At 40.2% G+C, this 16180-nt stretch overlaps 1 protein-coding gene across 1 annotated transcript in view; it reads left to right on the top strand.

Moving 5' to 3' along the window:
* The window catches only part of prim2 (DNA primase subunit 2), a 447314-nt gene that overhangs the window by 343053 nt on the left and 88081 nt on the right, over positions 1-16180 (top strand). The window lies entirely within an intron of this gene.

Here is a 16180-nt window from a genome sequence, read left to right as displayed (position 1 = left end):
TTTATCATTAATCAGTGTTTGTATTTTTAATGTTTGCAAAAAGGCCTTTGCTTCTTTTGCAAAAACAAAATATATCAAAATGCAGTTTAAAGAATTAACTTGGTTCTATAATTTAAAAATAAATTTCCAGCTTTCACTTACGACTAATAAAACCCACTTAAACATCACCGAATGAAACATTCTAAATTGCCTTCTGTTTAATCTCTAAATTACTGCAGATGCTTTGTTCTGCTTAGCAATAATTAGGTGTAGAATGGCAGCCAAGATGTGTCATCCAGAAATTGAAATGTTTGTGATGATGTGACATTATTGTCTGCTTTGTGCTTTTGATAATGTAATGGTATCTTCTTGTAGGTATTTGAATCTTAACAACTGAGGATTAAGGTGCTTTTCTTATGAGTCTCAGCTTGGGCTCCATCTGTGCCAAGATGGCATTGAATTCTTCCTATTAGAGGTTTGCACAGGTGTGGCCGTATTTATAGGAAAGAAGATACCCACAATTCTTTGGTAACATAGGACCTGAAAGAATGTACTACAGAAACCTCATTGGTGTGGATAAGATGAGTCCACTTTGGATATTGATGATGAAAAGTCTACGTATTGGAGTTTGGTATTTCAAATAGCCATCCATTTCAATTTCTAATGCAATGTGCAGATGATAACTCAAAATCTCATCTGTTCATGGTGTGTTTACCTGTTATGAAAGGCTGTAAGGGGTCGACTTTGCTGTTCTTCTCCCATTCACAAAATAATCGGGCAAAGAGATTATGCACTGTATCTAAGAAGAAGCAGTCCAGGATACACTGATGAACCAAAGCATTATGATCATCTGCTTAATATGCTGTTGCCTCTCTGTGCGCCACCAAACCAGGTCTGACTCGCTGAAACATGAACACTACAAGACCTCTGAGGATGTCCTGTGTTATCTCGCAGCAGATCCGCTAGCTCCAGTAAATTGTGAGTTGGAGCCGCCCAGATCAGACATATTGTTCCAACACATCCCACAGAGATTTGATTGGATTGGGATCTGGGGAATTTGGAGGTCAGGGCAACATCTTGAATACTTCATCGTGTTCCTCAAACCAACAATTTGCAGGGTGCATTATCCTGCTGAAACATGCCGCTTTTATTGGGGAGTACATCTACCATGAATGGGTGTATGTGGTCTACAGCAATGTTTAGGTAGATGGTACACATGAATGCCCAGAACTGGGGTTTCTCCAAGAAAAAGACACACATGTCTCTGGCTATCCACATGACGCAAAAAAAATGGGATTAATTGGAGCAGATGACTTTCTTCTGTTGATCCAAGGTCCAGTTCTGTCTCTTGTGTGCCAATTGTAGATGGTTTCAACAGTGGACAGGGGTTAAGGGCGTTCGCATGGACTCTCTCTGACTGGCCTGTTGCTATGCAGTCCCATACTCAGGAGGGTTTGATGCACTATGTGCCATGACACATTCCTTTTGTAACCGTCATTAAAATTATATGTGATTTTTGCCACAGTAGCCCTTCTATTGGTTCGCACTGGAAGGGATAGCCCTCGCTGACCCTCTCAAATTGACGATTCTTGGCTGACCAGCATTCGGTTGGAGATGAATTTGTTGTTCCTCCTCAGACCGCCGTTAGAATGGACTCCCCATAGCTGACCACGTACAACCCATAAACCTTGCCATTTTGGAAATGCCCTGACCAAGACGCTTGGCCACAACGACTTGGCCCTTATCAAAGTCACTCAGGTCTTTACACCTGCCTGTATCTTCTGCAGTCAACACGTCAATTACAAGTACCGAACGACAGCTTACCATCTAATATATCAACCTTGACATTTGTTGTTGTTCCTAGACTGCTGACGTCATTGGCTTCATAAGGGAGTGGTCATAATGTTTTAGCTCATCAGTGTATATCTGTAATCATAAATCTGAATCATTTTGTAATAAAGCAGTTCTTGGATTTCTTAGGTCACTTTTTCATGTGATCCACCAAGATTGCTGTCTGCAAATATGTGATGCGTTATGTAGAGAATGTTTTTTTTGTTTTTTTTTATTGTTCACTTAGTTGACTTTTTATTTTATTTTATTTATAGGTGGAGTGGTGGCTCTCAGGCTAGGGATCTACACTGGCAATCGGAAGGTTGCCGGTTCGAATCCCGTAAATGCCAATAGGGACTCTGCTCTGTTAGGCCCTTAACCTGCAATTGCTGAGTGCTTTGAGTAGTGAGAAAAGCACTATATAAATGCAAAGAATTATTACTATTATTATTTTATCCAAGGCAGCTTAGAAAATGAGTTTTCATTCCAGTTGCTTCCATAGATGAAATATTATTCTACTTTTGCCATAATCAGACTTTCCTGATAGAGCCACACAATACAATCTGTGTTGATGATTGAATGAAAAATGGTCAATTTAAAAATCTTGATTAAAAACTAATGTATTTTTTACATTTTATTGTATGTCTGCATCAAACTTGAATTGTGTTACATATCAAAGGAAGGAAAACCTCGGGAATTCTACAGCCTGGTTTAGCATTTTTGCACAGTCGACACAAACACCCCAGGTAGGCGCACTTATTTTGGCCAGGCTGGATGCTTTGGAATATATTTATAGACATTCTGTACTCCAGCAGTAAAAGTGACCTGATCGCAGAATAGACATGAGACATTGTTAAAACTGACCTCTCTGGTGATTCGTAAGCAGTTTGGTGTAGTTGCTAAAGGACTGGACTATAAACTGTTGTCAGTTTGCTTCCCATCACTGACCCAATGTGTGAACTTAGTCACACATCTTACATGTGCTTCTACTGTTAAAAAAAATGAAATGAAAAAATACAGTTGTTCTATGTATATTTGCATTTGTAAAGTCTGTTGGGGTATTGTTTACTGTAGTGAGTTATTATAAAAGTTTTGTTTTATTATCTGTGCAGTGTTTAAACTACAACAAAGCTTACCCTGCTAGCATTCACGTTTTCTTTGCTTTCCAATCTGGAATCATTAACCCCCTTGTTCATCAGGATTCACTGCTTCACCCAGTCATCCTCAGCCTTGCTCCACACGCCTATTAGCCACTTTGTCCCAGTCCCTATTCTTTCTTTAAATTATACTTGTCCTTCTAACCCTCATCCATCTGATGATCCTCATCTACAAAATGGAAATTCAAAAAGGTGTCATTTGTACTGAATGTTCAAGATAGAAGGGATGTGGTGCCTGTTCCAGTACAACTGGGTGCAAGGCTGGAACCAGTACTGATTGCACATCTTTAATATGTGTGAGGAAAACCAGAGAATCAAAACATCTTATTCATAGTAAGTTGAATATCTCAGTGTCACATATTCTGTTATTCGAGTTGAGTACACTAGTGAAGGTTCTTAATATGTAACACACATCTCCATACTTTACTTTAAACAGTAGTTTTAATGTAAATAGAAAGACAAGTTAAATAAAGGCACACTTGACACTTTTTTGATGTTACATCATTATCAACACATTAATTGTAGTTTATGCAACATTAAGCACTTTAAAATGTGTTCGGCCTTTTTCATTGTTTTTAACGTTAAGCACATTTAATAGTAGGCTTAATGTGAATAATACGGAGTGCATGATAATGAGACACCTATTTTTTAATATAGCACTGGGGAATATAACCCTGTTAACTGCAAAGTTAGGCAGCAATTATTATACATTAAGGCAATTTAAAATGACACCTGTGCAGTTTTATGGGACATCCTGAAGCATTTAACCTAAAAGCCTTTGTGAGTCTTAAAAAGCTTTATTCAGTTTACAGTAACGTGATTAGTTCAGTGAATAGTAAAAATAAACTACTGCACTTTTATATTCATTTTAACAAATCAAATGTCATAATAAACTAAACCTTTGTGTACTGCACAATACATTTTAAAAGCATAAGTTTCCTTAAACAAGTAAAGTGAAACTTACAGAAATGAATGCATTATTGGAAAATACAATGCTATACTGTATAAATATTTAAGTTTGCAAAGAGCTTTACAAACAATAACAATGTCAGATAGATATATATATATATAATATAAAATATAAATATATACTGTGTGTGTGTTTATATATATATATATATATATATATATATATATATATAATATAAAATATATATATATACATAATAAATAATCCATCCATCCATTATCCAACCCACTATATCCTAACTACAGGGTCACGGGGATCTGCTGGAGCCAATCCCAGCCAACACAGGGCGCAAGGCAGGGAACAAACCTCGGGCAGGGCGTCAGCTCACCGCAGTATATAAATAATAATAATTATATATATAATGTGTTTTTTTTTTAATTTGAGGAAAATAGACAAAGCTATAACAAAAATATCTACTGGAGTACCAATTAACAATCCTATATCTCTCCCAACAGCTTTCTGCAAAAGAAAATATAGAAATATATATATAAGGAAACATAGAAATGAAAATAAAATGTAAACAAATTTTTTTTTCTTTTCCTTTCATGAAATCACATTAAAAACAAATGTACAGTGAATTAATAGTTAGGAAAAAACTTGTTGAATTTGTTCTCTCTCTTTGTCTGCATATTGATTCATAAAAACATTGCAGCTGACAATTATTTTAACTTAATTTTGGCAGAATCAAAAGAGCAGTCTTTCATTTTGATACAGACAGAAATAGTGGTAATGACAGGAACATATGAAGGTAACACTGCACAGGACTTTAGCCATTGGAACGATCTTAGTATACAGTAATGTGTTCGTTTTGTCTGAATCCTGACAACTAATAGAAGGATCATTAAAGTGAAATGTTTAATCATCTGGGAATTTTTGCATTCTGTATAGAAGTCACCTTGACACTTCTGCTATGTTTAACATTTGGAAAATCAAATCCAATTACCGCATGCAGTGTTTCTTGGGGTTGCAAGGGTCACGCTAAGTCGTGAATTACAATTGTAATGAATGAGAAAGGAGGGTCGCAAGCAGTTTACGGAAAGCCCTGTGACGGGACACCGATCGCGTGGCTGAAACAAGCCCCCTGAATAACGCTGGGCCGCGATTCTCCAATGGGGTAAAGATGACAGTTGGCAGCAGTTCTCCAAGGGGGACCCACCAGGACCGCGCTCAAGGAAAGGACACGATAATTGGCCAATACACCACAGTGAATACAGGTCATGAAGACACGCAAAAAGGAAAACTGGGCCGTGAAAAAAAAAAAAAAAAACACTTGAATACATAACTGCAGTGGTTCTTAAGGTAAAAAAAAAAAAAGATATGTGTGCAAGTGTTTATAGTTATCAGCAGCATTCCCTGTGATAGTCAGATTCAGAATCACTTTTATTCCCCATTTTTTAATGTACAGGAATTTGACTTTAGAGCTTCATATAACAGAATGCAGCATCACATACAAAAAAAAAAGCCACACAAGTTATACATTAACATAGTGGTAGAACAATGCAATTATAAAGGACGTAAAAAAAATGTGAATAAGTGAGGAAGACAAGACTAGATTAGTGGTTTGTGAGGGCTGTGACTCTGGGATGAAACTCTGTAGATGTCTGTTAGTGTTTGTTGTAATTGACTTAAAGCGTTTACCAGAGGGAACTTTCTGGAACAAATGATGATCTGAGTGAGTGGAGTCAGCGGTGATCCTTTTGACATGGTTTATGACAGTGGAGGCACACAGGTCTGCAGCAGATGGAAGAGCGCAGCCAATTATTTTCTCAGCAGACCGCAACACGGGCTGCAATTTATTTTTGGAATGGACCGTTACTGAACCAAACCAGACAACAATGGAGAATGTGATCTCACTTTCAATTATGGCTTTGTAAAATTGTACTAGAATGTGCTGGGAAATACTTTGTTTCTTAAGTTAGCATAAAAAAAATACATCCACTGCTGAGCCTGGAGTGGCGTCAATGGAAGTGGTGCCAATGACCCAGCTGAGACTGTTCGTGGTAGTTGTGCTCAAATATCTGAAGGAGGAGGAGGAGGTTAGGAGCGTGCGCTGATACAACACATTGCCGCATCCACCACATAACAAACCACCTTAAGATCCCAGATTGGGACCCAAGTAGGGAATCCATTCCTGGACAGGTTTATCCATTCCTGGGAATTCGGGAATCCCGGGCTCCCGGGGATGACACAGTGCACGGGCATCTCACATGTGAACGGTTTTAGAACGACCGACACTTATTTTTAATAAAAGTACTGCAATATGTTGACACAAATGAAAGACTAACCTTATCTACAAGCAGTTCATACTGTCATATAAGTACATGTATCTTTAGCTGCGGTAATAAGAGCGTAGAAAGCACAACGTGTCGAGCGTGCGGTCGTCCAGGCGAGAACGCATCTTCGTGCAGAGTACTCCAGCCGCTGAGAAAGCACACTCTGCCTCCACTGAAGTTGGCGGCACAGTCATCAGATACTGATACACTTGTTCTAAACAACACCCGTGCTTGCCGTTGCTCTGAAACACCGCCATTTCAGCTTTTACTGATGCATCCAGTTTCTTGTCATCATTCTGTGATGGCAAGTTTCTTGACACAGATAATGCGAATGCAACAGACAGACTGACGCATTGCAATTTCAAGTTGCTGTTCAAAGCTGTCAACAGCACAGACGTCAGTGAACTCTGCGCCATCTCAGCATTCGTGAGCAGCACTTTAACACGCTATATATGCGAGCTTGGCCGTTCCCGTTTTCCCTGGAATGTGTGAATGGATTCCCTAGACACGAGTGCAGTCATGCGACGGGTGACACCTCCGCACGAAGGATTCCACCATATTAACTGCAGGCTCAGGACTGATTACATAGGTTAGAAAATGAATGCATGAATCTGTAATATGAGGAGTAGAAAAGAGAGCCGCTTGGCAGGTTACATAATTCATTTTGAAATTACTGCTAATTGAATGCTTGAAAATAGTGTGAATTTGCAATTGTGTATATGCCAGAGGACGATTTAGGCAGTGTTTCTCCACCTTACATTAGAGGCAGCATTGTAGGAGAACCTGAAGATGTGTGCTCGTAGATTATATAATGTTACTGAGGATTAGTCAAAATACCAGGGAATGTGTCCGTTAAATAGTTCAATTTAACAGTTTACATCCATTTTCTCCCCAAATTCTCCTATGATTTTAGATTAGTAATCACAGTCTACTTCTAGGTCAATATGCCACTCCTTGTCATCAGCCTCAAGCTTGCATCCATCTTACTCATTGATTTTCAGTATTTCATAGCCTGACTTTAATTTTCTCAATAAATGAGAGACATTGAAATGACAGCTGGCTATAGTATGCAGTGAAACTGAGCAGTGCATGTATGACATCAGAAAGAAATGACCCTGCATAGAAATGGAAGTCTTACTGCCTTTTCTCCACCTACTGTATGATTATATACAGTATGTTGTAAGCGTTGAATTTGAATCCTGGTCCAATGTGCACCTAACATTTGTCTGAGTCTCATATCCTTCTGAGCTTATGCTTAAAAGCTGATGCTGTTATTTTATTATTTATTACTATGATCAAAGCATTTTTTTGTTATTTTATGTAACCCTTAAGAGAAAATGTTATGTTTTTGGTATAATAATTGTTCTATTGTTATGCATTAAGTTTCCTGTGGATAGTTCAGAACGTAAAAATGAACGTGCATCCTGGTGTACTTTTAACCCTCCTAAAAAGTCGTGTACTCTTAAGGAGTATAAATCAACCTAGTTGTCACGGTTGATTGTAATTATTTGAGGTATCAACGTTTGTCATGTCCCATTAGCAACCAATCATGTTTAAAGTTTTCTGATTATGTCATGAATTGTTTTTTGTGTTTTTGAGTAGTGGCCTAATCAATGAATTGTATAAATATATATATATATTTTTCTTTGCAAAAACACTAACATGACAAGTTTTTGCCTCTTGCGAGACTTAGGTAAAGAGTAATGATTGACGCTTTCTCCTGCCTGTGTTTTATTGCTGAAATCAGGGCATTCTTATGGTGGGGGGGTGTCTGTATTCATAATTTTCTTCCACAGTGTATGTTTGTTGTACTTAGAGGCTATAAAATAAGAATCATTTTTTATGTCAAACTAAAAGCTGTGTGTCCCAGGAAGTTAGCAGGACCATCAAGGACCAGGGCTCCCCATCTTTACAGAAGCTCTTGCAGCATTAATAAGCAACTGGGGTTTTGTCCACTTAAATTTAGTTCATATCTTTATCCAAATGGCCTAATTGTTTCTGTAGTCCAACAGTGTAAGCTTTTGCAGTTTAAGTGATTCTGCTTACTGGTGGTCATTGAAGCCTTTTGAATTTATAAAGCGCCTTTTTACAATGAACACTACAACAATGTTGATTTAGAGATATTTATGTAGTTGGAGCACCAACAAGTTCATGACTCATTCGAGGTCATACTGGATGTAAGTGTGGAGACTGTGCTTTGCAGTCCAGTGTATGACGATCTGGATTGGCTCCATACTTATTGGCAGCTTGAACCCGGAACCGTCGATAACGTAATGTAAGCTGAGCAAGTGAGGGCACATACACAGTTAGGAAGAGGTATATGCAAGTGCTTAGTGCTTTTATTTGAAACAAACAGAGCCCTGAACTGTAGTGCATCTTTAATAAATATATAACCTAGGGGGTCCGCCCCCTGCTTGCTTTGCTCACTAACCCTCCCCCGGCCTGCACTACGCGCCAGCCACCAAATGTCTCTGCCGCTCGTGTTGTGAAGAGGGGGGCTGAACGCACCCCAAGGAGACGCGGTCTCTCCTCCGAAACCCCTTCTTAAATGGTGATACAACGGGAAACAAATAGGTCTGTTTTTTTTTTTTTGTTTGTTTTTTTACCTCCTCTTTGCTCGATCAGCCATGTGATCTACATCTCGCCCAGCGCTTCGAACATTTTAAAGCCTCTACAGCAGCTGTCCTACACTTTGTCTTTTATTTCCAGCCCCGGGTGGGGTTAAATCTCTTGGCACAAAGTCTCGTCTCGTGGGACGTGAATTCTTGATAGTTTTTAGTTTATAATTTAAAAACGGAATAAGAATCTGAAAATCTACCAACCTCACATTAAAGTTCGATAAATTCTGAAAAGAGTGATACCAAACATATATATGTAGGTTTTAAAATAAGCCCGATTTAAAGCGTGACAAAAAATGTCACATAAAATTATTGCACTTTTAGGCTTAGGATTTTATATAAATACAGTGAGGAATATAAGTATTTGAACACCCTGCGATTTTGCAAGTTCTCCCACTTAGAAATCATGGAGGGGTCTGACATTCCCACTGTGAGAGACAGAATGTAAAAAAAAAAAATTCAGGAAATCCCATTGTATGATTTGTACAGAATTTCTTTGTATTGCACTGCTGCACATACGTTTTTGAACACCTGGCAATCAGCAAGAATTCTGGCTCTCAAAGACCTGTTACTCTCCCTTTGAGAAGTCCACCTCTACTCCACTTAGTAATCTTAATTAGTAGCACCTGTCTGAGCTCTTTAAAGACACCTGTCCACCCCACAGTCAGTCAGACTCCAACTACTACCATGGGGAAGACCACAGAGCTGTCAAAAGACGCCAGAGACAAAAGTGTGGACCTCCACAAGGCTGGAAAGGGCTACGGGGAAATTGCCAAGCAGCTTGGTGAAAATAGATCAACTGTTGGAGCAATTGTCAGAAAATGGAAGAGGCTAAAGACGACTGTCAGTCTCCCTCGGACTGGGGCTTCATGCAAGATCTCACCTCGCGGGGTATCACAGATGATAAGAAAGGTGAGGAATCAGCCCAGAACTACACGGGAGGAGCTGGTCAATGACATGAAGAGAGCTGGGACCACAGTTTCAAAGGTCACTGTCGGTAGAACAGTATGCCGTCATGGTTTCAAATCACACATTGCACGGAAGGTTCCCCTGCTCAAGTCATCACATGTCCAGGCCCGTCTGAAGTTTGCCAGTGACCATCTGGATGATCCAGAGGAGGCATGGGAGAAAGTCATGTGGTCAGATGAGACCAAAATAGAACTTTTTGGTCTAAACTTCACTCGCCGTGTTTGGAGGAAAAAGAAGGAGGAGTTGCATCCCAAGAACACCATCCCTACTGTGAAGCATGGGGGTGGAAACATCATGCTTTGGGGGTGCTTTTCTGCGAAGGGGACAGGACGACTGCACTGTATTAAGGAGAGGATGAATGGGGCCATGTGTTGTGAGATTTTGAGCAACCACCTCCTTCCCTCAATCAGAGCACTGAAGATGGGTCGTGGCTGGGTCTTCCAACATGACAATGACCCGAAGCACACAGCCAGGATAGCCAAGGAGTGGCTCCATAAGAAGCATATCAAGGTTCTGGAGTGGCCTAGCCAGTCTCCAGACCTAAATCCAATCGAAAATCTTTGGTGGGAGCTGAAACTCCATGTTGCTCAGCGCCAGCCCCGGAACCTGACAGATCTAGAGGAGATCTGTGTGGAGCAGTGGGCCAAAATCCCTGTTGCAGTGTGTGCAAACCTGGTCAAGAACTACGGGAAACGTTTGACCTCTGTAATTGCAAACAAAGGCTTCTGTACCAAATATTAACACTGATTTTCTCAGGTGTTCAAATACTTACGTGCAGCAGTGCAATACAAATAAATTCTGTACAAATCATACAATGGGATTTCCTGAATTTATTTTTTACATTCTGTCTCTCACAGTGGGAATGCACCTACAAAGTGGGAGAACTTGCAAAATCGCAGGATGTTCAAATACTTAAGTTCCTCACTGTATAGAGTAGATAAATAATCCATAAAAAAATTCCATGCACATTATAAAGGATAAAAGCAACTGTTCTAAAATCCAAATAAAATAGTCATTCAAATCCAGATAAAACCATCCCGGCATTAAGTTATTCCCCAGCCGGCCCAGTGCATCTTTTCACTCCTCGCCTCCCCAGCTCATCCTAGCAGGTCTTCCAACAGGAGGAGACGGCAACAGCGACGACCACCACCCCTGACACCTGAGATGCGCACGGCCAGACTTCTGTCATCCCTAATGCCAGCATGGTGCTACCAGAATCCCCGAGAGGTTTGTATTACATCTTCGCTTCTGCTGTTCAACAGGGACAACCCTCAGAGTGCCATTCACTTCTCTCCGCTCATGGGGTTGCCCTGTCTTCTCTCTTCTGTGCCTGCTGCTGCCTACGCCTGGTTTCCTCACATCTGTTCACATTCAACTGTCGGCCCGACGGTCTTCTTTTATTTTCTTTACATTGTTCCTTCTTGATTTCACAGTGCAGGCTCCCTTTGTAGCACAGATAAGGTAGAGCTGCAGTCCTCTATGAATGAATCACTTGACTGACCCACTTGCATTTGCACGTGAAGGCACAATCTGCCAAGCACCCCAATCAACCTTGGAGTGGCACATGCACATTCCCACGTGCATCTGCCTAAAGCCTGAATGCTCTGGGACTCCCCATTATTTCTTTAAAATGCACAGCGTTATTTGATTTCTTTTAAAGGTGATACTATGCGCAGCATCCATCCATTAGCCAACCCGCTATATCCTAACTACAGGGTCACGGGGGTCTGCTGGAGCCAATCCCAGCCAACACAAGGCGCAAGGCAGGAACCAATCCCGGGCAGGGCGCCAACCCACCGCAGGACACACACACACACACACCAAGCATACAATCAGGACAATTTAGAATCGCCAATGCACCTAACCGGCATGTCTTTGGACTGTGGGAGGAAACCCACACAGACACGGGGAGAACATGCAAACTCTACACAGGGAGGACCCGGGAAGCAGACCCGGGTCTCCTAACTGCAAGGCAGCAGCGCTACCCACTGCGCCACTGTGCCGCCCATGGACAGCATCGTTTTACAAAATCTGAGTAATCAAGTAAGACGTTGCTGGAAATCTGTGTGTCAAACAGCACCTGCTAGACCCTTCATGTACTTAATTTCAGAGAGGAAGGAAGTGCTATTAAGATGTGGCTGAGATTATAGTAAACCAATTCCTTTTATTTTTCTACTTTCTAGCATAATAGCTGATGTCGCAAAATAATATGAGAAAAAATGGAAAGCTTAAATGGTTTCTACCTCAGAACAGGTCTTTTTTTTTTCTTTTTCTTTTCTTTCATCTCCGAGTAAGGAGACTTCTTCCTGACTCTTTACAGTAAGTTGTCGGTAAAGGGTCACGTCTTTGACAATCTCAAAAGATAAAATGGCTTAAAAAGAGATCATCTTGTGAATTTCAGGGTATAAGGGGAATCTTAATCCTGTGCAGCTTTCATTTCATCTTCTCAGAATAGGTTTTCAGTTGGGATGCTGAGCTCTACAAAAAGGGAGCTGTTTGCGCACTTGGATAGAAAGTTCCCCAAGTTTTAAATGCTAACCGACCGCACACAGCAAAATGATGAGATGAATGTTCAGTCAGGGGCACATCAACGACTCCAGCTAATGCCTTAGGGTGCTGAATTTTTACTCATCTACCATTTTGGCTTACCTGGGAGAAGCTTAAAACATACTGTGCATTCAAACAGATATGTATCCTGATTGTTTCATCACAAACTGTGTTTTCACTCTCCATATTGTATGCTTCATTAGTAATTCACTGAGGACTGTACTTTTGGGGGGCACTTTGTATATGTTGTGTGGGATTTTAAGGTCCACACATTTCCTATGTTCATTAAAAACATCAATCAGTTAATGCAAAATGTTTATTTCATTGTTGCACGGATCATTATTTTAATCCATAATATACTGTAATAAATAATATATTTATATAGCAGGAGCACTGCTGCAAAGCAGAACATCTAAATTTCTTCTTTTGTCTTGTAGTCCGCATCTTTAGATTTGTACAATAATTGTAATACCGTATATTACTGATGTTTTAACCTGTCTGCCAACACAGCCCATCCCATTTACAGTTGATCGGTGGGTTTCCCAAACAGAAAAGGAATTGTGAAGCTTTTATTAACTCCTTTTTGACTGCAGCATCATAATTCAGACCTCATTTAACTTTTACTAAGCTGTACCTGTCTTGTAAATGTTATCAAGAACAGAGACGGTGTTTGGCACGTCATCTACACACCTTTACTGTAGCACAGCATTTACATTCTTAGAAATCCTGAAAATTTGCTCTTCACATGATTGCCCAAGCTACCCGAAACATGATGCATTTATGTGCTGAAGTAATTCTAATAGTAATAATAATAAAATGTATTTATAATATGCTTTTTACAGCCCCCTGAAGGCATACTGTATGTATTTCCGATAAAGGGTCAATGTATTTTTCATGATGGATCTTATGAAGTGGTCTGTAATAGTGATACAGATTTTATTACTATAAGATTGATGCATATGTATTGCTCAATTGCAGCTTTGTGGCTAGTCACCTTGTCATGATCAAATATTTTTATGTTGATTTTAATGTATTATGATAAATACAATGTTGGTAACTTATTATTCATGCTTCAGTACATCACATCAGCAAAGCAGTGTCAGGGGATATCCTATTCCATCTTGAGTGTAACCAAGGGAGTATTTGATTGGTACACTGAGTTCATAATTGAAAATGGACGTGATGACCCAAAGCCGATATTAACATTTTAATTAATTCTAAAATAGGTTAAGCTTTTTCAGTTAGGATAACCATACTCTTCAATAAAAATATACACACAAATTGAATAACATAAAAATAAGCAACCCTTTTTGGGTGGTTTGGGTGGTCTTGCTTACTGAGAAGTACTGTAGAGCTATTTGTAAATGGTTAGTGGTTTTTTGGCTTCATATTTATTATGCCACTTTTCATAGGGCTTTTGAAAGTGTTGCTGCGTCCTCCCAGTCAATCTGAATTTAAAATGATTGTTTGGTATGTTATTTTTTTATTTATATATAATATAAATCATTGTGAATGCTGCTTAATCCAAAAAAAAAGGAAAGCAAGGCAATCTGAATCCTAAATTTTTTTTTTTTTTTTAAACTTGGGGTCATGAGGGACCAGTGCCCATCTTGGCAGCATTAAGTGAAAGGCAGGAGCCAACCCCAGAAATGGCACCTGTCATTTGTAATACAATAATATGTTATATAGTTTTACTGTCAAATAATGCAAAGAGTACGCAACACGTGTTTTGCCCTTATTTGGGCTCATCAGGCGTACACACTCCACTGCATCCCCTCGCGGGGATCGAACCTCGAACATCAACTTTAGAGGCAAAGCCCCTTTACGCTGCGCCATGGCGTGTGGTTCATTTATTTCACAGCCTGGAGATCGCAGTAATTACATTCATAGCATCAGACCAACCACATGCGTTACCTGGTAGGTAACCACCCATACAATCAGATCGTGTTTCAGACTACGAACGCTATGTGTATATATATATATATATATATATATATATATATATATATATATATATATATATATACTGTATATACAGTGCATCCAGAAAGTATTCACAGTGCATCACTTTTTCCACATTTTGTTATGTTACAGCCTTATTCCAAAATGGATTAAATTCATTTTTTTCCTCAGAATTCTACACACAACACCCCATAATGACAACGTGAAAAAAGTGTACTTGAGGTTTTTGCAAATTTGTTAAAAATAAAAAAATTGAGAAAGCACATGTACAGAAGTATTCACAGCCTTTGGCAGCAATTCCAGCCTCAAGTCTTGTTGAATATGATGCCACAAGCTTGGCACACCTATCCTTGGCCAGTTTCGCCCATTCCTCTTTGCAGCGCCTCTCAAGCTCCATCAGGTTGGATGGGAAGCGTCGGTGCACAGCCATTTTAAGATCTCTCCAGAGATGTTCAATCGGATTCAAGTCTGGGCTCTGGCTGGGCCACTCAAGGACATTCACAGAGTTGTCCTGAAGCCACTCCTTTGATATCTTGGCTGTGTCCTTAGGGTCGTTGTCCTGCTGAAAGATGAACCGTCGCCCCAGTCTGAGGTCAAGAGCGCTCTGGAGCAGGTTTTCATCCAGGATGTCTCTGTACATTGCTGCAGTCATCTTTCCCTTTATCCTGACTAGTCTCCCAGTTCCTGCCGCTGAAAAACATCCCCACAGCATGATGCTGCCACCACCATGCTTCACTGTAGGGATGGTGCCTGGTTTCCTCCAAACGTGACGCCTGGCATTCACACCAAAGAGTTCAACCTTTGTCTCATCAGACCAGAGAATTTTCTTTCTCATGGTCTGAGAGTCCTTCAGGTGCCTTTTGGCAAACTCCAGGCGGGCTGCCATGTGCCTTTTACTAAGGAGTGGCTTCCGTCTGGCCACTCTACCATACAGGCCTGATTGGTGGATTGCTGCAGAGATAGTTGTCCTTCTGGAAGGTTCTCCTCTCTCCACAGAGGACCTCTGGAGCTCTGAGTGACCATCGGGTTCTTAGTCACCTCCCTGACTAAGGCCCTTCTCCCCCGATCGCTCAGTTTAGATGGCCGGCCAGCTCTAGGAAGAGTCCTGGTGGTTTCGACCGCCCTCTTCTACACGGTGGTGTGCTGGGGAGGCAGCATAAAGAAGAGGGACGCCTCACGCCTGGACAAACTGGTGAGGAAAGCAGGCTCTATTGTTGGCATGGAGCTGGACAGTTTGACATCCGTGGCAGAGCGATGGGCGCTGAGCAGCTTCAGCGACAGACTGCTGTCACCGTCCTGCTCCACTGAAAGACTTAGGAGATCGTTCCTCTGCCACACTATGCAACTTTTCAATTCCACCCGGGGGGGGGGGGGTAAACGTTAACACTATGCAAAGTTACTGTCTGTTATACCTGCATTTTTATTACTCTTTAGTATTGTTTTTTATCAGTATGCTGCTGCTGAAGTACGTATGTAAGTTTCACCTTGGGATTAATAAAGTTTCTATCTATCTATCTCTCTCTCTCTCTCTATCTCTCTCTCTCTCTCTCTCTCTCTATCTATCTATCTATCTATCTATCTATCTATCTATCTATCTATCTATCTATCTATCTATCACCTCAATTTACAAAGCATTTCTCTTAAGCAAATGAAAGCTGTCACTATTGTAAAATAATCACTTCATCTTCAAAAGTAACAAATGTATCCTTTTAACATTGCTTGTAGCATTAGGCACCAATGCTTTCTTTAATTTTATTCTTTACATTTATGTGTAACTATTTTTTTTACTGAAAACCAGTTTTTTGTTCTTATATAACTTAGAAACATAAGAGCACAGTTTTAAAGCCCACTCATGTTTTCTTAAAGACTTTTTAT

This window comes from Erpetoichthys calabaricus, chromosome 15 (assembly GCF_900747795.2).
Source record: "Erpetoichthys calabaricus chromosome 15, fErpCal1.3, whole genome shotgun sequence".
Classification (NCBI taxonomy): domain Eukaryota; kingdom Metazoa; phylum Chordata; class Cladistia; order Polypteriformes; family Polypteridae; genus Erpetoichthys; species Erpetoichthys calabaricus.
Note: the sequence above shows the minus strand (reverse complement) of the source record. Positions and strands in the feature narration are given on the sequence as shown.